The sequence below is a fragment of the Capsicum annuum genome, chromosome 9, assembly GCF_002878395.1.
Source record: "Capsicum annuum cultivar UCD-10X-F1 chromosome 9, UCD10Xv1.1, whole genome shotgun sequence".
NCBI classification, from domain to species: domain Eukaryota; kingdom Viridiplantae; phylum Streptophyta; class Magnoliopsida; order Solanales; family Solanaceae; genus Capsicum; species Capsicum annuum.
In genome coordinates, this window is record NC_061119.1 from 144,297,940 (window position 1) to 144,321,460 (window position 23,521).

Here is a 23,521-nt window from a genome sequence, read left to right on the forward strand (position 1 = left end):
CTGGTTTCACTCTCTTTTTGCTCATTTGTAGCTCCTTGAAAAATTCTGAGGAAAATGTCCATAATGATTTCACTTACTGCTTAATTTTAGCTGATGTTTTTACAGGACATCTTTTCAAAAGATCTTGTTCCCAAGTCATTACGGTGACTAATGGAACATTTCAAAAGAGTAAAAAACACTTTTTAAATTTCAAAACAATATACAGGTAATGTTGAGACATCAAATGAGAACCGAGCATAAACACAGCAAACACATCAAAACTGCTTTTATTCGTATTAAGAGCTTTTGTTTCCATAATTTCACATCTCATATTTCAACCCAACTACAATTTCCTCATAAAAGTTGGTAAGTCTTATTAGCGGCACCCCTGTAAGCCAGTACGAACTTTACATTTTATAATCACTCACTTATTCAGCCATTTACAGGATAGGTAGTAATAGCAACATGACTAGTGCAAAAACTACAACATTGTTTTCTTCATCTCTTTTAGCCAACATGAACCCGCATTGAAGGCGGATCAGCCACAGTCCGCCATTCATGCATCGGCTCGGCCGGTCTGTCGACCACCAGTCCCCTGAAAGAAGAACTCCTGCTGGCTTCGGAATATTTGCTCCACTTCTCTTCTAGTAGCCCAAATCCCAACTCCATTGCTTCCCTCTCCAGTCGACTTATCACATTGTTCCTCCCTAACAAAATAGCAATGTAATTTCAGTAAATTACATTTTGGGTAACTTGAAAGACAAGCTTTGATGAAGCAATGATAACTAATGGAGTATTAAGAGCTCATTTGGATATGATTAAAAAAAATAGTTTTTTAGCTTAAGTGATTAAAAGCTTAAAATAAATACTTATAAAATAAAAAGATAAGTGTTTGGATAGAAGTGCTGAAACTTAAAAAAAATTGTTGATATGGTTGGTAAACAAGTGTCATTAAACACTTTTTTATTGTTAGAATGACTTAAATATCCTTAAAGTTGTTAACATCATAAATAAGGTGATTATTTATAATTTTTATTTCTAAAATAAAAAATTTTAACAAACCATTGATATATGATGATTCATTGAAAATAAAGAAGAAAGATAAAAAGGAAATTGAAGGAAAGAGACGAAGAAAAATGGCAAAGAGAGAAAAAAAACTATATATTTAAGGGAAATAATTTCAGGGTATTTTTGAAATTGGAGAAAAATATAAGAGATAAAAAGATAAATATTTTGATCAAACTTAAAAAAAATTAATCTAAAAAGTAAAAAAATTAAGGTACCCAGTTTCTCACTTCTTTTTTAATCAGTTTTTAGTTTTTCTTAAGAACTTTATAATTTTACCAAGTACCTAAAAAGGTTAAAAAAAAGATTAAAAGTTAATTAGACCATATTTTAATCCCTATCCAAATGGGCTGTAAGTTAAACAAAAATTCTTGCTAAGCTAACAAAAATATTTCAAAAATTATTTGTTACCACAAGTTACTCGAGAAAATTGAAGAATAGGTTTCTTTTAAGTCTTGAATGAAGGTTTGGTGACATTGACCAACAGAAAGGGTCAAACATTATTAGAAAATTTAATCAAGTTAATTGTGGACTTGATTAATATTTTCAAAACTTTCTAATCTTTTTAAAAATACAAATCAACCCAACCCACACTCTCTTCAATCCAAATCAACCACTTTCCTCTCTCTCTCGACAGCTTCTCTCAACTCTCTTCCAACCAACAGTTCTGCAAAATTTCTCCCTTTAACCCCCGACGATAAATAGTTGGGCTTCGAGTTCCCCTCTTCAATTCAATCAACCTGTCTCTCATCCCTCTCTCGACAGCTTCTCTCAACTCTCTCCCAACCAACTATTCTGTAAATTTGTTATTTCAATCCTTGGTGACTTCAATATCCGATTACAAATAGTTAGGATTCTAGTTCCTTTTCGACTTCAATCGACGTGACAGCCTTGCTCTTCGGCCACAACAGCTTCGAATTCTTCATCGATCCTTTTCTTCTTTCACAGGTAAAAATTTATGGCCTTTTTAGTTTTGAAGAAAATGAGGAACTTGAGCCAACTTATCTTATAGTATTGGTTAACAATTTCAATATTTGTTGCACTAATTTAAAATGCGGTCTGAATAAAACCCTAATTTCTGGTATTTCTTCTCTTCTCTTCTCTTTTCGAAGTGAATTATGATATTTTATTGTTTGTTGAATTTTTTTGAAGTTTGATTTTTATTGTTTGTGTTTATAAAAACAAAAGGACTATTTGGTTTGATTTGTTCAGTTTTTGTTCTTGGTAAAAATGGTGAAATTGCTATTTTTTGTTTAACAAAATCATGCTACTGTTTTCTCCGACAGATTACCCATCTGGTGCAACATATTAACCATCTGATGCAACAGTTTCATTATATGATACAACAGATCAACCATCTAATGCACCAGAGGAACCATCAGATTACAATTCTGATGCAACAGATTAATAATCTAATGCAACAGCTTTACCATATGTTGTAACAGATTAAGCTTCGGATAAAAAATCTGATGCAACTAATTAATCATCTGGTGCAATGGAAGAACCATCAGATTAATGATCTGATGCAACAGATGAACCTCCTGTTGGATAAAATCCTACCAACACTTCCTACAGGAAAATTCCAAGACTTGATTTTTTCAACTGATCATTCATCTACCGTGATAGATGACCCTATGTTGGAAGAAATCTAAATAATATTAATCGTTGATAACTGTTCCAATAGATCACCCATGTGTTGTAACAGATGTGTGACCTATTGCACAGACCATTCATCTTTCTCAATAGATGAGTGATATATTTTTTATTGTCGCAACAGATTACTCAGCCGTTGCTACGGATTATTTAATTGATCCAATAGATCACTTATATATTGCAACAGATGATGTCACAACAGTTGTGTGATCTGTTGAACAGACCATTCATCTTTCTTAAAAGATGAGTGGTATGTTTTGTATTATTGCAACAGATTACTCATTCGCTGTAACAGTTTGGTTATATGCTACAACAGATATACTACCTGGTGTAACAGATCGATGATCTGTTGCAACTGTTATTTTACTATTTTGCTTGTTTGATTTACTGTTATCCTTTTTAACGATGCATTAATCAACAATAATATATTATTTTATGTTCCTATTAATTTTAGATAATATGGTTTCCAAAAGAACAGAAACCGAATCAAGTCTAAGTAAAGGAACAAGTGAAGCAGTTAGGCTACATCCACCACTCTATGAGCTTGCTTTACAAGCATTTTCTCAAGCGTAAGCAGAATATGATGAACATGGGGAGGAGGAATGTTTCAAAAGAGATGATGCAGATGCTAATAGCCCTTCCACTAAAGAGTTGGTCAAAGCCTTCAGCATTGATCGTTATCCTGTGAGAATGCAGTGCGATGGTACCGCAGATTTAACAGATGATTTCGTGGTTAAGTCAGTCATGGGAAAATCTTTTGACGCCTTCAGAAAAATACTTCGAGAACAAAAATTAGATGCTTATTTCAAGGACAGCTACTTTGGGAAATATCTTGATTTGTCGGAGGACAACAATGCTCGTTTCCAAATGAAAATGGTATATAAACTTCTCAAGCGTAGGTTTATGTATGAAAACAAAGATAAGATGGATGAGGTATGGATAATTACTATGGCATGCCTATTTGTTTTGGTTGGAAGGAGTTTGTCATAGTTACTGGACTAAAATGTTATCCACCTTCTCAAGTTATACCTATTCTAACCCAAAAAAAGTACCCCGCACACCCAAAAAAAGCAAAGGCAAGTCGTGTGATCGTGATGACCTGGTGTCCATTGTTGGTCCAAGCTTCAAAAACAAAAATATGATAGAAGCGTTGAAAGGTAAAGGACTTTCAAAGAAGCACAAGCAGTCATTGTGCTTGGTTTGGTTTGTACATAATATTCTTTGGGTGAGAGACGTTAACAACAACATAAGCCTCGGTTTAATAAAGCTCTCCAAGGATCTTGAGGCATTTAACAGCTATCCATGGGGGTATGAAAGCTTTAAAATGACTGTCAAATATTTGTTGACTCCGTTAGCGCTAAATACAGTCAAATTATATGGCTTCTCATGGGCTTTCATGGTAAATGTTTCTTTCTTCTATTATGATATCATTCAATTTTTTGCTCAATAATGGTTTTTATTTCTTGGCGTCATTTTATAATTTTGGGCGTTTGAAGTCATTCCTTATTTGAGAAATCAAGTGAACTACTAGGAAAGAGTTTCCTGTCCAAGAATCTTGAGATGGTTGTCGGCCAAAACTCATAAAAATGCAAAATTTCTTATCTCTTCAACCCCCCAAAGGATGCAATAAGTATAATTATAATTAATTTTTTCTTTTAATTAATATTTTTTTTAATGATCTAATCATCACTCTAATATATGTAATAATTTATATTAGAATGTGAATCCGTCGCTAGTTCCGACCAATCGAGAGTTGAATATGCCATTTTTTCTTACTTTACGGTCTGTGCAAACTTTATCGGACCCTAAGGTCATCGACAGAATAAAAATGAAATTGTTTGGAGCAACAGCCATTACAAGAAAAACAATTTTGGAGGGTGGGCTTGTTGTTGTTGATGGAGCTGTTGGTGGTGGTAGTGGTGCTGCTGTTGGTGATGATGATGCTCCTCTTACAGTATTTAAAGCAAACCATTATGAGTATGATCATACTAGTTATACAGATTTTACCTCTCCCAGCGAATGTTCTGTATGCAAATGTCTAGACTGTAGGGCGAAACATAATGTAGTGATTAATGTTATTAATGCATTAACTGCTTCTATAAAGAAATTGACATCTAAGAGGGGTCTCATTCCATCAAAGAGGATTTTATTTTCATCCGCTCCATTAGAGATTAGGGCTAAGAGGAGAAGGAGAGTGATTTTCAGGGCATTATCAGGCATCCAAAAAAGCAAAATTGCAACTCCTCTGTCTGTGTGTTGCACTGAGCAACATACAATGTCCAAAGAAGAGCAACACAAGGTGAAGAAGGTGAATATATTATATGTCTTCCAACTGAAAAAACAAACAGACACATATCTGTTTCAACAGATAACACATCTGCTGAAAATTATCAAAAAGATATATACATCTGTTGCAACAATTGACTAACCTGTTGCACCAGATACTTTATCTGGTGCAACATATGTCTCTTCTATTTTAGCAAATCAAATAGCTCTTCGTACAGTTTTTATTTGTACCAACAGATGACCTATCTGCTCAACAGATGATTCATATATTGCAACAGATGGTTCATCTATTGGAAATTATCACACAGGGTCTTCCTCATGTATAAATTTATCCCAATAGTTGATTTATTGTTGCAACATAAATATAATATATTTGGGATAATTTAAAATGGGAAGAAGAACTGTTTGATTTGCTAGAAGAGATGAGTTATCCTTTTTTATTTTATTGTATCTCTGTGATTAGCATTGACCAATTCTGGATTTCCAAGTGGATGTACAAGAAGTTACGCTGAATAGCATTGATAATATGCTACTCTTTTTATGGAAATACGTAGAATAGAAAGCGCAGAAACCGTACGCAAGCGATAATGAAGATCCACGACGAGCAAAGTCAAATTCCATAGCACCGGATAAAGAATAACTTGTCTATACTGAGTAGATCTTTATAGCTTGAGCCTGTCAAAGCAATCCTTGGCAGTATACTTAAATTGTTGTTGATGTATTTGTTGAGATCTGTACCTATAACAATTCTTTTACATTTCATTTATTCGTTGACTTATTTCAGCTAATTTATGAAGGCTTCAATTTATTTTATTTTGTCTATGAATTTTATTTATTTCTTAGATTTGAACTTATTAATTGAAAAGGAATACTAGATTCAAATATTGCAACAGATAATATATATGTTGCAACAGACGATACATCTATTGAAAAATTTAAACAGAATTAGACATATGTTGTAACAGGTCGTTGATCTATTAGAATTTATCAAACAGGTCTTTCCACTGTTGCAACAGATAGACTTTAGATAAAAATATCAAGATAATGCAACAGATGACATATCTATTAAAAAAAATAGATTTTGACATATGTTACAACAGATGGACTTTATCTGTTACAACAGACGACACATCTATTGGAATAACCGAACAAATTTATACATATGTTACAACAGGTAGGTTATCTGTTGGAATTTATCAAACATGTGTTCTCACTGTTGCAACAGATGAACTTTAGATAAAAATATCGAGATAATGCAATAGATGACCAACCTATTGCAACAAATACACTATATGTCAGAACAAGTAGGATAACTGTTACAACGGATGGAGAATCTGTTGCATTATAAAAATTCAACTTTTGTTGGACGTAAAAAATTATCACTAGGTTTAAAAAGGTTAAATTGAATTGAAATAAAAAAGGCGCAACCCATCAACGGTGTTCAATTTAAACACCTAAAATAAAATAGGCATCAAGTAGACATGTTCATTTTAAAGACATAAAATAAAATAGGCATCAAATGTGTTAGTGTCAGTCCAAGCACATTTCGCTGACTTGCCATCACTTGGCCCCCAACAGTCATTTTTTCCCCCCATTGTCTTATATATTCATCTTCCTCCTAAAATTTAACCCTAAATTTCCAAATCTTCTTCTTCATCGTCATCTTGTTTTATCTATCCAAATTCTTCAAACTATTACTTTTATTTTTTCCAATTGACCTTGACAATGTCGAGTACATCTTCCACTATTTTTTGTGATAAAGATTTTTAATATTGTAAGTGCGGTCATGAAGCTCTGTTAAAGACTTATTGGACTCAAAAAAATCCAAGTCGTAGGTTTTTTACTTGTAAGATTTCGAAGGTAATATTTTTTTTATTTTATTAATTGATTAATTATTGACTTATAATTATTTTGTAATTGTGTTCTCTTTTTTATAGAAATTAGGTGGATGCGATTACTTTGATTGGTATGAAGAACGACACCCTTCACAATCAAATTGTTACTAGAGTTTGTTGAACAAAGTCAAGGCTTCTGAAGAGAAACAAAATCTAACAAGAAGATACTACATTATTGTCATTATTGCTACTAGTTTGGTGTTGTTGGGCACATGGATATTGAAGCCTATTGCTGAAATTTTCATGGTGGTGTGTGTATTTGCTACTGGTTTGTTATCGACGAGCACATGGATATTCAAGCATAACTGTTGGAAAATATCAAAAAGATTTAGGCATATGCTGTAAAATTTAGGTCATCTGTGGAAATTATCAAACAGGTCTTCCGACAGTTGCAACAGATTAGACTTAGATTATTAGATTATTCATAGAAATTATCAAACAGGTCTTCCCACTGTTGCAACAAATTAGACTTAGATTATTAGATTATTTAAACAGGTTTTCCCACTATTGCAACAGATTGACAATCTAATCTATTGCATTATAAAAAAACTCAACTTTCATCAGAAAAAAATTATTGTCACTACATGTATATGTAATAAAGTGAAGGGTGACTTGAAATTAAAAATATCTATTTCATAGGCTCTTCTATATACACAGGCTTCAAGCATCCAATTAGTACCCCATAATCCCAGACCTCTTGCAGGTTTGCCATAGCATTGTCGCATAAAAAAGCTGTTGGCTCAGCCATTTCTGTGCCGGTCAGCAAACATTCAATGTGTGCAAGAGTATGTGAGCCGCTTGCTTTAGTGACATCATTTTTTGGAAGGATTATTCCCCTATTTCGACCTTCAAAATCCCATAATTTCTTCATCAACACTTCCTTTGGCAAATGATTCATCAGTTTACTCTCCCTCAACAAGATAGGCAATAGCACCATCTATTTACAACCAGTTGCACCAGCATACCCAGCTGTTGCAACAGATGTGAAATCTATTGCGTAGCTTCTTCTTCATGGGATAGATTAGAAGGGATAGGTTAGGAAAAGTAAACTTTCCTTGTCCTCGTATGGCATATGCATATCAATCATAGTCTAGAAATCTTAGGTGGAAAGGGAGGCCTGGGGTAATTTGGTGTGCCTGGCTTGGCATTCTTGGCCTATTTTAGATCCCTCTTCTCTTCAGCGCCAAGTTCTGTGTATATGTCCACCTTCTTGACTGGCCCCTAAACTTCAACAGCTTTTGGAGAGGGAGTAATTGCAATTTCTTTTGAATTTTGAGAGGAGAGTACGTCTCTAATTGCTCTTTTCTTTCTCCTAACTAACGTTGTAGGAGTGTGTGGCTCCCTCACCTTCTTGGATGGTATGACACACCTCTTGGATTTGAATTGCTCGATAGCTTTAGAGATAGCCTCTACTTTTTTAAAGAGTTTATCCTGTCTGTCCTTGCACTCATCGCATTCGCAACGAGAACACGAGGATAAAGAGGGGTGAGAGGGACCTGTGTAAGGGCGAAAAGAGGTATTTTCAAACATATTTATTCTTTGGTAACAGCATCAGCATGCCTGCCACCAACACCAACAACTCCACCAGAAGAAGCACCCAGATCTGCCTTAGTAAAAGGTTGGTCATGAAGAGCCTCAACATTAGGCTGACCTTGCGTAACTGCTCTTCTTATGGCTGTTGCTCTAGCCAATTCCTTCTTTATTAACTCCACCGTTGGGTCTACAATAGTATCAACATGATCAAGAGTAATATAAGAAGTCATCACCGACTCCTCCACAGTAGGCACGATCCATGGATGTACAACCTATAAAAATGAAAAAAAAGACAGATGCATTTAAATCATATAATATAATATTTTTTATCGTTAGGTTACATTTTAAAAAAAAAAAGACCCATCTGTTGCATAGTTTGCAGTATATAGTTAAAATTCGTTTGAGTCTGGTTCATAGAAACAGAGCAACACATGGATAATCTGATGCAAAATATCAATCATCTGTTGCAACAGCTACACAAGACGGGTAATCTGTTATACAGCAGATGATCTATACGTCGCAACAGATGAACGATATGTTATCAGATTAAACATCTATTGAATAATTTGCATGAGATGGTTAACCTTTTAGGAGTCAAGTTCAGAGAACCAAAGCCACAGATGGGTAATCTGATGTAAGATATACCCCGTCGCAACAGATGTCCCATCTGGTGCATCAGATATAACATCTCATGCACTAGATATAACATTTGTTCAATATCTTTCTTATCTTTGAGTAGAATTATTTTACTTGAAGAAAACGTACTGCATCATCCGGAGGGTTAAAGAGATCAACCTCCTTAATATTGGTGTTGCTCTTTGGAGCCAACCACCTAAACATCCTTGGATGAGAAACCTCATTCGGGTAATCTATTAACTACTTTCGGAGGGGGGGAATGGCTTCAAATGCCCAATCCTAAAAAGTGTAAATAAGAAGCAAGCAAAAAAAATCATAATAACTATATTCAATATAAATTAATGGATGAGTAAAATTAGTGATTAATTTTACCATGAAAGCCCAAGAAAAGTCGTATAATGTGGTCCTCTTTCTCTTTCTGACTCTCCAATTCCTCCTCTTTCTCACTTTCATTTTCTTCATCACCATCTACGGACCCTTGTCCACCTCCCTCAACATTGTTTTCACATCTCTCCTTAGCTTCACTTTTCCCTAACTGAGATTGTTCAGGAAGCTCCTCCAAATCCCTCTGTACTGTAGCCTTTTTTTTAGTGGTCAGACGTTGATCCACTTTCACTTTCTTTTCTTTTGGGAGACATGTTTTATCTACAGACAAAGAAAAATAAAAATTACATTACAGTTGATGTATGCATAGATTTTAAAAAATACATTACAAACACCACGAATACCGACATACCAACAGCCACCACCACAAACACCACCAACCAATGCTAATAAACAAACAAACACCACGAATACCGACACCAACATAAACACCACCAACCAATGCCACCACCGGTGCCACCATGACGATCACAAACACCACCATCACCACCACCACCACCACCACCACAAACACCATCCAACTATACTATGACAGTTAATGAAACACTGCATGGAAACTAGGGATTTCTCGAGTTCTTCCTACGATTGTACCATTAAAACTCAAAATTGTAAACCCATTCTCGAAGATAATACAGCTAAAAGTTTTATTTTTCATCATTAACTTAAAAGTCCTTATTTTTTAGAAAAACAAAAACAAATATAGAGCTCTTCTCGAACTCTGTTGCCTATGAAGACAAAGAAAATGACTGATACAAGCAAGAATGATGTCAAAAATAACACCTGTGTTGGAAATGAGAAGAAAAGCAATCTGTTGTGGAGGGTTGAGCAAATTTGTTGAGTAGTTGTTGTCTATACTATATTGTTGAGTGAGAATGAGAGAGAAAGAGCCAGACCTCAAGATTTGAAATGATGAAATATTTTATATGGGTTGATTTGTATTTTGGAAAAGAATGACAAGTAGTTTTGAAAATGTTAATTTGGTCCGAAATAATCTTAATTATTTTTAAAATCATAAAATATATGCGTAATTTTTAAAATCATATAAAAATAATTGAAGTTGTAGTTGACCGAGTACTCTAGGAGGTGACCCTATGAAAACTCACCTCTGGTCCTAGATTAATCAATTTAGGAGTCTAACATATGAACTCAATTGAAATTGTAAAAAATAAATGTTCAACATGTTGCGTCAGATTTCTCATCTGTTGTAAATTATCAATCAGATTAGGTAACAATAGATTATGAATCTGGTGTAAATTATCAAACAGATTAAGTCATCTGTTGCGACAGATTACCCATCTGTTGTAAATTATCAAATGGATTGTCATATATCATAACAAACTACCCATATGTTTTAAATTATCAAATAGGTGCTACCATCTGTTGTGGCTGACCCTATAAGAACTCACCCCTAGTCCTAGATTAATCGATTGTTTACCCTATGAGAATTCACCCCTAGTACCAGGTTATTAAATCAAGGTATTAGTAACCTAGTCCTAGATTAATCAATTAAGGTATTAGTCTAACATATGAGGTAGTAAGAATTGGTACGGCTCAGAGTGATCGATCGCCGACTCTGTTCAGGAGGAACGCAGTACCATTTCATCATGCAATTGACAAAAGACTCAATTGAAGTTGTAGTTGACCCTATGAGAACTCATATTCAATTAAGGTATTATTCTAACATATGAACTCAATTGAATTATATATAAATAAATGCTCAACCTGTTGCAACAGATGTCTTTTCTGTTGGATCAAATTAAACAGATTATGTAATCTGTTATAACATATTACATATCTATTATAAACTATCAACAGATTAAGTCAACTGTTACAACAGATTACCCATCTATTGTAAATTATCAAATAGATTGAGTCATATGTTGCAATAGATTACCTATCTGTTGTAAATTATCAAATAGGCGTTGTCATCTATTGTAGTTGATATTATGAGAACTCACTCCTAGTCCTAGATTAATCAATTAAGGCATTAGTTGGACATATGAGGTAGTAAGAATTGGTTTGGCTTAGAGTGATCGATCGACGACTCTTGTCGGGAGGAACACAGTCCCGTCTCATCATGCATTTGCCAAAAGACTCAATTGAAGTTGTTGCTGACCCTATGAGAACTCACCCCTAGTCCTAGATTATTAAATTAAGGTATTATTTGAATATACGAGGTAGTAATAATCGGTTCATATCAGAGTGATCGATCGATGAATCTTGTCGGGAGGAATGCAGTACCGTCTCATCATGCAATTACCAAAAAACTCAATTGAAGTTGTAGTTGACCCTTTGTACTCATTCATCCATCCCTAATTTCACCTAAATTAATGTAGGTACTATTATTAATCTTAACATTAAGTTAATGAGAACATATTTCAACTCAGAGTGATCGATCGACGACTCGGGTTGGGATGAACGCAATACTAACACCATACAAATGCAACGACTTAATTGGATTTATAATTGACCCGGTGAGCTCATTCATTCATCCCTCGTTCCACTTAGATCAATATAGGTATTATTATTAATCTTAACATTAAGTTAATGAGGAGCTCATTCTTTCATCCCTAGTTCATCCTAAATCAATTACAATGAAATCCGTTGCAACAAACAACTGAGTTGTTGGAGAATTTCAAATAGATAACAATATCTGTTGCAACAGATGACATTTTTTATTTAATTATCAAATAGACATTTGCATTTGTTATGATGAATGACTGGGGTGTTGAAAATTTTCAAACAAATATTGATATCTGTTGTAACAGATGGCGTTTCTGATTTAGTTATCAAATAACATTTCCATCTATTTTCATAGATGACTGAGCTGTTGGGATTTCTCAAATAGATATCTAAAGCTGTCACAACAGATGACATATCTGTTTGAAAATATTTTTGTTTTCTTTTAATTTTAAAGTAAGCTACTGTCCGAGTAGATAAAGTAGTAGTACTACCAAAGGCGGTAAAAAATGTTTCTTAGATAACTCAAAAATCTCATTGAGTAGTCTTGTCCTGTCTTTTCAATGGCACCCATTTTCTTCCTTGTGCCCCTCAAATTATTAGTGATTATTAATTAATGAATATTGAAATCCCTAATACTTCTTCCTTTTCATATTGACTTGGCACTCTCATCAAGAAAATATTAATTAGGGGTTTATTTTACTACCAAATTAGCCTTATTAATTATTCTTTATAAATATAAATTTGAATAAATACACTTTGTTTAGTCATTTACTATTAAGGGTAGTACATCTAGAAATTACAATTATCTTATCACTCCGCCCTCTCCTTCAGCCCTAAATCTCTCTCTCATCTTTTTTCTTTCTATCCTCTTTAGGGTTATCACATCCTTTTTTTTCTCTCCTCTTTCTAAAAAATTTTCGTTCGAATCTAAACCGATCGATATTCATATCTTATATTCCTCGACTAAAATTGCTGTTTTGACCCCCTTTTGACATTGTATGATATGATTCACTATTGCTCTTTCATTCTCGTCTTCTTCTTGCAACTTTATTTATATATTTTTATTTATTTAATTACCATTTTCCCATATCATATTTATTTAAAAAATTTGAAGGAACTTTTAATTGTTGAATAAACATACCGAGAATTTTTATTATAAGATGCGAAAAAAAGTCAGTTGTTGGGAGAAGTTTAAAAGCCTTGTTGGCAGTATCATTTTTTATGTATTTTGTTTGTTTCTTTGTTATTGATGCTGTTATTGATGTTGTTGGTGGGGCTGGCATTATTGGAACTTGTGGTGTGGTGGTGTTGGTGGGTTTGGCATTGTTGGAACTTGTGGTGTGGTGTGGTTTAGACGGTGGGTGCTTCTTAGCTTAAAAATAGTGGAGTCCGAACAATCAACACAAGGATTAAGGGAGAAAAAAATAAAAAGTTTAAAGTGAATAAGAAGAGAAAAGTTGGTTACCAAAATTTAAAAAATATGTGCTGAGTAGGAATTGAACTCAAGACCAAAAGAAATAAATAGCCTTAACCACCCATAAACAACAACTAGGCTAACCAAACAACTCTTACTATTGGTGCTCACTGATTAGATTATATACGTTTTTTTCATTTCCACATACATATATAAAGTTCGATACGAGTTCAGTCTATGATCGTGCACCCGGAGGAATCCATATGGGTCCGTCCCTTGTTGTTAATGGTGTTGGAAAACAGGATGTATGCTTCTTTATAGTTGATGATGTTGTTGGAACAAATATTATTGTTTTCTTTGTTCTTGATGTTTTTTATTTGTTGTTTGTAGTTTATGCTATTGTTGATGTTGCAACAGACGGAGCAACTGATGGAACAAATCAAACCACCAGCAAGGCTGCTATGTATTCCAACAGACTTCATATCTGTTGCATCAGACTCCATATCTGACGCAACAGACTCCACATCTGACGCAAACTATTCGGGATTTATGTGTTGTGTGTAGTGTGCTACTTAAATAAAACTGGTGACTTTATTAATATGTAAATTAAAAAAATGGATCTAAATACAACCTTTTATCTTTTTGTTGTATTTTTGAAAGAAACAGATTGGTAATCTGTTGCAAAATATAGTCCATCTGTCAAATAACTTACAACATATGGACAATCTGTTGCAACAGATATATATCAGCTTGATTTTCCATCAGCTGTGGCGTCTGTTGCAACTTGCTAATCATCTGTTTATTCAATTTCATCAAGAGCAATAGATTTTTCTAAACACTTCTTGGCCAAACTCAATTTTTGCTCTTGGACTGCTTCTCTTTTTTTCTTTGCATCCTTCAAGCTGGCCTCCAAATTCAATTTTTTCCCTCAATCCAATAGCAAAAATTTAGTTTGGTTGAAGGATGCAAAGAAAAAAAAAAAGAGAAGCAATCCAAGAGCAAAAATTGAATTTGGCCAAGAAGTGTTTAGAAAAATCGATTGCTCTCGATGAAATTGAATAAACAGATGACTAGCAAGTTGCAACAGACGCCACAGCTAAAGGAAAAGCAAACTGATATATCCATCTGTTGTAACAGATTATACATATGTTGTAAGTTATCTGACAGGTGGAATATATTTTGCAACAGATTACCAATCTTTATTTTTCAGAAATACAACAAAAAGATAAAATGTTGTATTTAGATCCATTTTTTTTCTAATTTACTTATTAATAAAGTCACCAGTATTATTTAAGTAACACACACAACACATAAATCTCGGATAGTTTCAGCAATATTGCATTAAATCCCGGATAGTTTGCTAATTATATTTTATCCCAGAATTTCGAATTGTAATATATATAGCATATGTATCACTAGTAAATATGAATCCGGGATTTTATGTAATTTTTTAAAACATTAAGGGATATTGTGTAATATGGTGTCTTAAATATGGGATTTGTGTAATTTTTTCTTTTAAGGGATATGAACAGTCATGGCTTTTTATTTGACTAAGTCCAGTCCATTCCAATTCTTAATCATTTTATAAATAGGTATCTTCGGCCTCCTCACTCACTCTCGTTCATTCTACTATACTTACAATACTAATATGTCAGATCCAGATTCATACAAGAAGGTTCACATCAAGTCCTTGCAGGAATTTCAAAGGCATTTTGATGAACTCCAGAAGGATTTGGCCGACTTCTGAGCAAGGCTGAGGAGGGCCCTGCTGCTGTCGGATGAAAATTGTCAGGTTGACAATAATAATAGTAGTAGTAGTAGTAATAATAATAATAATAATAATTAGGTTATGTTTTTTCTTTCTTTTAGCGTATGTATTTCTTTTTTTTATATCCGATCTACCTATAAGGGATTCAAAAAAATCCATGTATATGTTTGGTTTGGTTTGGTCGATTTTGAATTTCTAATTATTATTCAATATTTAATTATAATTCTATTTATTCCCTATTCAAAACATGTCAGCGGTTGGAGTTAGAGATGCGGTCATGATGAGAAATTCTCCCAAAAATGGTTCGTTAATAAATAATAAGGAACTAAATGATATTATAATTGTAAAAGAAAGATTATTTAGTTTAAAAAAGTCACAACATTGGATTAATTTAATTAAGATATATATATGATGATATGATTTTTAAGAAAAAAATTAATGAATAGTCGTGACTGTGACTTTTGTCTAAACACATTCAACAAACAAACAAAAAACAAAAAACGCTTCTGATGCATCAAATTCCTCATCTGTTGCGACTTATGAATCAGTTAGAAGAAATCAAAAAAACTCCTTAAACAGATGGTCGATTTATAGCAACAAATGGTATATCTGTTGAAACAAATGGGTTATCTGATGCAACAAATATACAATCTGTTGCCATAACTCAATTAATAAAAATGGTTATTAAAGAAACGGAAAGATTAAGTCACCACCAGCTTGATTTAATTAAGTTATTTATTTTCACATAAAAGAATAAGGAAATAAATGATAAACACAATTTAAACCATAAAAAACTCACCAGAAATATTCTTATTTTTCAATCTTCTTTATTAATTTATATAATTAAAAAGTCAGAAAATTTGGATGTCATGAAGATAATTTTTTTAAAAAAAGATATATATATATTATATGTTGCAACAGATATATTATCTAATGCAACAGTTGAACTGTTTGTTGCAACGGATGATATATCTATTGTAATAGATGATTTATCTGATGCAATAGATATATAATCTGTTGTGCAACTCAGTGTAAAAAATAAACGGTTGCTGGAAAGAACTAATTATTTTAATAATTATAAAGCTAAGCTTCAAGCTGAAAAGTCATGACCTATCATAATATTGATTAATTTAATTAAGTCATAATGAAGTAATTGTTTTAAAACCATAATGAAGTAATTGTCATCTCTACTCAATTATTAAGACTTGTGTCACCTACACCTCATTTTAAAACTCTTTTGTCACATGTGGCCCAAACCCCCAAGTTACTCGAACATTTATATTTGTATCGTACCGAGTTGAACTCTTATACATAAAATCACCTGCAAGGGGGACAATTTCGTTGCCGCGGGCGTTCACGTTGAAGCTAACGACTTGCAAGTTTTTGTTGTTCAAGTTTTTGTTGTTTGACGCTATGATGACGAATGGATGACCAGCAGGGATGACCAGTACCGTCCCACGTCTCAACTTTGAACGCACCTTTCGGTAACCCGAGCCAATGCTCAAGTTCCCTTTCTTCACTTCCTTGGCGTTGGGTACCTGATTTAGAAGACAAGTGGGGGCATGCCATCTCGAAGTAACCTTCACCATCCACCACCATTGCTATCTTTGTTGCCTTGAGCTGTAAATTGGACCTGACATGCCACCCTGTGTACACAAATCGAATAAGCAAACGAAGAATTGTCAGCTTGCACGCCAAGAGGTAATCAACCATCTATATGGAATAGTTTTAATCTCCATAAAGCAACTGTCAAAAGAATCAAAGATTGTTGCGCACAACTTTTAACCAGGGCCGGCTGTACATAAGCAACCGCCTTAGGCCCCCAAATTTGAGGGCCTCATTTTTTCACAATAATAGATTATAATTTTTTATATAAAAAGAATTATTTAGTACTATTCGTAGAAAAAATAAACTTCTTATATAAAAGTAAAGAATTATTAGAAGTTTGATGTATTTAAACATTAAAGTATTATGTAACAAGAAAAATTAAATGCATTAGTTATAATCACAAAAAAATTATCGGAAGAAATTGACTATGAAAAAATATTAACAACTCTGTATCTCAAAATATCTAAAAATAGACTTCATAAGAAAATAAATATTTATTTTTTCTTAAAATTTAAAATTCAGTTCAATTTTTGTTTTAGGCCAGCTAAGTGCTCGAGTCGCGCCTGCTTTTAACCTGTGAAAACCAAAACTAACCCAATAAAACATGCATTAGCTAGAAACCTAGGAAAAATTATTACTAATCTATTTAGAACCATAAACTTTATGAATAATCTAGTTGCTCCCCTTACTGGTTTATTTGATTTAAAGACGAGTTTCTCAACCTCATCATTTCTCAAATTTCGTACGTAATTAGGACAGTAGGAATACATGAAAGAAGGATAGCACACATCTAAAACAATTAAATCCACTACAGTTAATTTGCAAACCTCAGAGATATTACTGAAAGAGAGGGAATATCAAGGTCCGCTAGCTGACCGTAGTTGCTCTCATCTACTTCATAGAATTTCCCATACTGGTTGGATTGCGAAGGCCGTTGCCAGAAAATGTTGATTGAGCCCTTTGATTCTCCACCAAAAGGCCAAATACCACCTTCTTCGTGCCGACTCATAACCCTGATTTGCTCTTCAGAAGCTCTTATAATCACTCTCTCCCTCTGCTGCCCAAACAGCCTCTGCAATCTATCTTTCCTAGTCTGTTTGAACAAATATTATTGAATAAGTAATAAATAGTCGAAAATGCAAAAATTTTACTGATTGTATAAGTATATATAGTCCTATCCTAAACTAAACTAATCCATTTGCATGGATCAATGTCACACCTCATTTTCAAAATTCAAATTGTATAAATTTTTGGATCAATGTCACACTCCTTATTTTTCAAATGCAAATTGCATAAATATTGATCGAACATTTTAAATTGAATTTGTATTTTTTTTCATCATATATGAGAAAATTGCAACTTCTCATACTTTTCATATAGTCTTTAAAATATTAAACTAATCTAATCTTATCTATCATATATGAGAAAATTGCAACATATGATACTTCCATATAGTTTTTAAAATATTAAATTAATCTAATTCTATCTATCATATATGAGAAAATTGGAACGCATGATACATTTCTTATAGTTTTTAAAATATTAAATTAATCTAATTCAATTTAATTCAAAATTGATGTTCAACAGGAATGCTACATAAATCGACTCAACGGGAGTATATATCTGAATGGAAAGCTTACATCGAGAGCGGCTTCAAGTACTTCAGAGCTAAAGGCGCTGTAAAACGATTCTGGGTTTTCTCGGCCCCCTAGCCCAAAAAATTGCTGCATCAAAGAACAAAGATGTTATTTACACTACAACGATAAAGGTTTTTAGAAACAATAAATATGCATTTTAAGAAAGAGTCCTGAAGCTTTTAGCGGCATTAGTAATTGTTAATATTTTTGGATCCAATATCGACAGACTTTAGGACATTTACAAACAGGCATTTACAAAGAGCTTCATGGACATTTACCAAGAGTGTTAAAATATAATTATTTCTGAGAATTGTCTCTAAAACATAGTTCAGAGGCAATTAATTGCCATTAACTAATTGCCGCTAAGTAATACCTTTTTAGTGTTACTGCCTCTAGCTGAAGAATCAAATCAGGACTTTTTAAGCACTCAGTAATATTTATAATTAGGGTTCAATTGGGAGAATTACCTCAAACTGGCCAGGGGTGGAGATGGGGCGGAGAAGCTTGGGTATGAAAAGATTTTCATTATTTTCCCTGTTGATCAAGTAAGCAGTAGTTCCAGCATGAACTCTGATAATATCCCCTGGCCGAATATTGAAGCTGTTCCTCTTGCCCTTACGCACCCAGTTCAAGGTTCCTCTCCCTACACCATGATAATAATTATTTACTCTAATTAGTCTGCTAGAGTGGAGGTTCCTCAGAACCTAACTGCTTATGTAAAACGTATTTAAGCTTACCCCTAATTTAAATTGCAATTTCTAACTCCGTTAATTATAATAAGAAATGTATTTGTATATGTGAGTCTCTTCAAATCCTAATCGAAATACTAATCGGAAAAATAATTTCATATTTTTAATGCACACCAAAAAATATAAATTTTTAGATAATAGCTTACTTGATCGACGAAAATTCAACCTTTCACTATTTTGGAGTAGAGGAAAACTGAAAAATATAATTTTTTTAGAGAGAAATTGAATAATTAAGGGTAGAAGTGAGTTATTTTATAATATAGGATAAATATAAGGAAAGTAGATGGTATTTATCAACATGGACAGTCACATTAGTACTTTTTTCCACGTGTATGCAAGTGATATACACGCACCGAACAGTCAGCAAAAAACAGCCTCGCGGCTTTACTAAAACAACAAGTTCGGGGGATACTTAGGACAAGTCAAAGTTTAGGTATACCATGAATAAAACTCGACAAATTCAGGGGGATAATGCATACTTCTCTCTTTAAGATATAATAATAACTATCAATTAATAAGAATCAATTAATAGATATTATGATAAAATAATTATTTTAAAAATTATTATTCTTAATAGGATTAGTCGTCTCGAGTTAAAAGGAATAATCAGTTTTGACTTGACACGAATTTCAAAAAATAAATAAAAAATTTAAATCTTGTAATCCTAAATTAAAATTATGTCAATTTTATCAAAATATTCTTTAATTTAATCTTGTGATCTGAAAGATGCCACGTGAAAAATTTAAATTAAAATATTATCAAAAAGAGGCGGTCATTCTTTTTAAAAGAGATTAAAAAAATATAGATCATTCTTTTCACTTATTGTAAAAGTGAACGAAGGAAGTGGCCAGTGATGGAGTAATTTTACCCTATCAACTTTTAAATATAATTAGAGAAAATAGTTTAAAACACCCTCAATCTTTACCCGAAATTTCAAATACACACTTAAACTTCACGAGGATCTTATCACCTCCTGAACATTTTAAAAATAAAATTATTACATCCTTAAAAAGTAATAATCATACCCATACTAATCAATGAAATCGACGCGCATTTGACACTAAAAAATTATTTATTTTTTAATTCTTTGTCCTTACCTTCAATCATTTTCACTTCTCCAACCCCCTCCCCCCCCCCCCAAAAAAAAAACATATTTTTTCTTCTGAAATTGAATTTTTCATCTTCTCACCCAACAAAATATAACATTTTTTAATCAAGTCCAATGGTAAGAGAGAAATGTAGAAGCAACAAGTTCAATATGAATAATTTTGTGTTTTATGCCGTCATCGGATAGTAATAGTCCCATTCTCAAACCAAATCTGTCTCATCGTATAGAATCGATTGAAGTGAATTACTAAATGGTACTACGATTTGTGATGAAGAAAAAAAAATAAAAGTAGGATTAGTGGCGACTAATGTGGTGGTGTGGTAGTGATAAATGAAATGAGACCAACTACTTGAATTAGAGGTGGTTTGACTTGAATTGAAGTGGGGAATGCAATGTTGTCTTGAAAATTCTTAATTTTTATGTGTGATTCTTGATTCTTGAAATTTGGGCAAGATTTTGGAAGAAATGGGCAATGGAGAAGCAAAAAGGGTGAAAGATTTATATAGAGTGAAAAATAGAGGAAGATTAAGAAGAATGAACATGTGGTATCGAATACAATGGAGATAGTGGTTGGCGGTGGCAATAATGACGATGGGATAGGAGTGGTGGTGAAATTGAGTTATGTTGATGAAGAAGATAGAAAATAAAAAATAAAAATATTATTATATAAAGTGTGTGTGAGAGAAAATAAATATTTAAAATGAGTTTTAATATTTTTTTTGGTCCTCACTCTCTCATAGAGAGTAAACTCCACTCTTTTTTTTCCTATCTCAGCATTAGGGAGCAAATAATTTCATTTTCAAAATGTTCAGGGGGTGATAGGACTCCTTTATATAAGACCCCTTCATATAGAACTCCGTGAAGATTGAGCGTGTAATTAAAATTTCAAATAAAGGCTCGGGTGTTTTAGACTATTTTCTCATATAATTAATTTAATACTTTAGAAAAATATATTACAAACATAATTAATTCAATTGGATAATAATTGTAATCAATAATCAAAGATAAAATAGCTAAAAATGGATGAATTATCTCCCGATCGAAGAAGTGTTCAAGAATTATCTCTCAATCGGAGAAGTATTAGTAAATATTTATTTTAATAGATGGACAAATATCTTTGAAATGAGGAAGTAAGGTAAGATTTAGATGTACAAATATATATTGAATTTTTGCCCTAATTTTCTTACCAAATTTAAATTTTACTTTTCTTAGAAAAAAATAAAAATAATATTATAATTACTTTTACTTTTCTCAAAAGCAAAAAATATAAAACTTTTCCATAATTGGCTAACCTCTTTCTTAGAAAGGTTTAGGGACTTAATAAATAGAAGACCCCTCTTCTCATATCTTAACGCAATAGCATTTACAATGTAAAGTTTAAAGAATTTTGTTTAGAAAAAAGTTTTCTCCGAATAGATTTTATGTTTTAAATATAGTTTTTCATCTGTAGATCGTTTGACCAATTCATATTAATAATATATTTTTTAGTATGTTTTTCTTTATCATCTGATTTATCGGCTCGATAATTTACAAATTTTAAACTTTCGCATAACGTGCTCTCGATTTCGAACCCACCAAGTAGTATCAAAACTTATGATTCAAAAGTAAAATGAAGTAGTATTAGAGCTTATGGTTCAAAAGTCTAATGATGTGGTGAGATGAGATTAAACTAGTTCAAAGCGATTTCAAAATCAATCTATTACCAGTTTGACAATAATGACGATTTTATTTAGCTATATGTGGAGAAGACGTTTTAAGCATATTCCAACAATCCGGTTGCTGCATTTCTTTAAAAATAAAAATAAAATATTAATTTTTAATTCTACTTTAATCATAATATTTTAAATCTCATTTTTAACCATGCAAGCAGCAGTGATGAAAATTATGTGACAAAAATTATGCACGCGAAGAAGCTAGGTGGATCAAATTCTATAAAAAAAAATCAAGCCAAAAAGAAAAATTTATTAAAATTTTTGTCCCAATCTTCTTACCAAATTTAAGTTTTATTTTTCTTAAAACAAAAATAAAAATAATACATAATTACTTTTATTTTTCTAAAAAAATATCTAAAACTTCTTCATATTTGAAAAATCTCTTTCTTAGATAGAAAAGATTTTGGTGAGAAAATTTTTTGAAACATTATAAATAAAGGATCTATCTTCTCATACCTTAACACCATAAGGTTCACAATGTAGTCGTTTAAAGAATTTGTTTAGAGAGAAATTTTCTTTCAGTAGATTTTATATTTTTTAATTTAATTTTTCATACGTAGATCATTTAATCAAATCATATTAATAATATATTTTTTAGTATATTTTTTCTTTATCGTCTGATTTATTAACTCTATGATTTACAAATTTTAAACTTTCGCACGATGCTCTTTCGATTTCGAACCCAAAAATACAGCGCCTTGCCTTTGGATGAACCAGTATTGACCAACATAAAACATGCCCAACTAGATGGAATTGATTCTACCAAAATTGATTAGTGTCGAGAATATACCAAAAGTCATACTTTTAAGTGGGTGTTTGGAAGAACTTAAAAATTGATCAACATGACTATGACTTTTAAGTCATTTTTTTATTTTTTTTTTGAGTGTTTGACAATTTTAAAATTTACTTTTAAAAGTTAAAATTTGCAAAAAAGAAAAAGTCAAAAGCTATAAGTAACCCATTTCTTTTTTTTTTTTGCTTATAAATCATTATAAGTTGACCAATAAAAAGATATTTTTATCCCTTATAATTTTTCTTTATTCCAAATTACCCTCGTATAGCCCTAAAACACCATTCTTTTTCACTACAACTCACTACACCGTTCTAATTTATGAAATATCCCTAAAACACCATTCTTTTTCACTACAACTCACTACGCCATTCTAATTTATGATGATTTTTATGTATTATTCTCTTTATTTAATATATATATTTTTTTAAAATTTAAACAATTAATATTGCACAACGTAGGAATTTCTTTAAAAAAAATAACTTACCAACCAAGATATATGGAGAATACTCACTGAAGATATACAATTTCATGAACAATTAATGAATGATCCATCTATATTTCACAATGCAACATTTGTATTCAACAATCTTTTAATAGTAATATAGTCATTACTCAATCAACGAGTAATATATTTTTCAATTAAGAGTTATTTTATCAAACAAATAGTATCATTTGTGATCAACTATTTATCTATTAATGTAATTATAATGATTAGTGACATATATATTTTGATTGATGATTTAAACTTTTTTATAAAAAAAAAGATTTTTTAGCGCATAAATTTAATAGTCATTCATAAAAATATTATATATATATATATATATATATATATATATAT

General features: G+C 32.1%; 1 pseudogene; it reads right to left on the reverse strand.

The window, feature by feature from the left end:
* Positions 1-535: 535 nt before the first annotated feature.
* LOC107841337 overlaps positions 536-23,521 on the reverse strand; it is a 37,398-nt pseudogene continuing 14,412 nt past the window's right edge.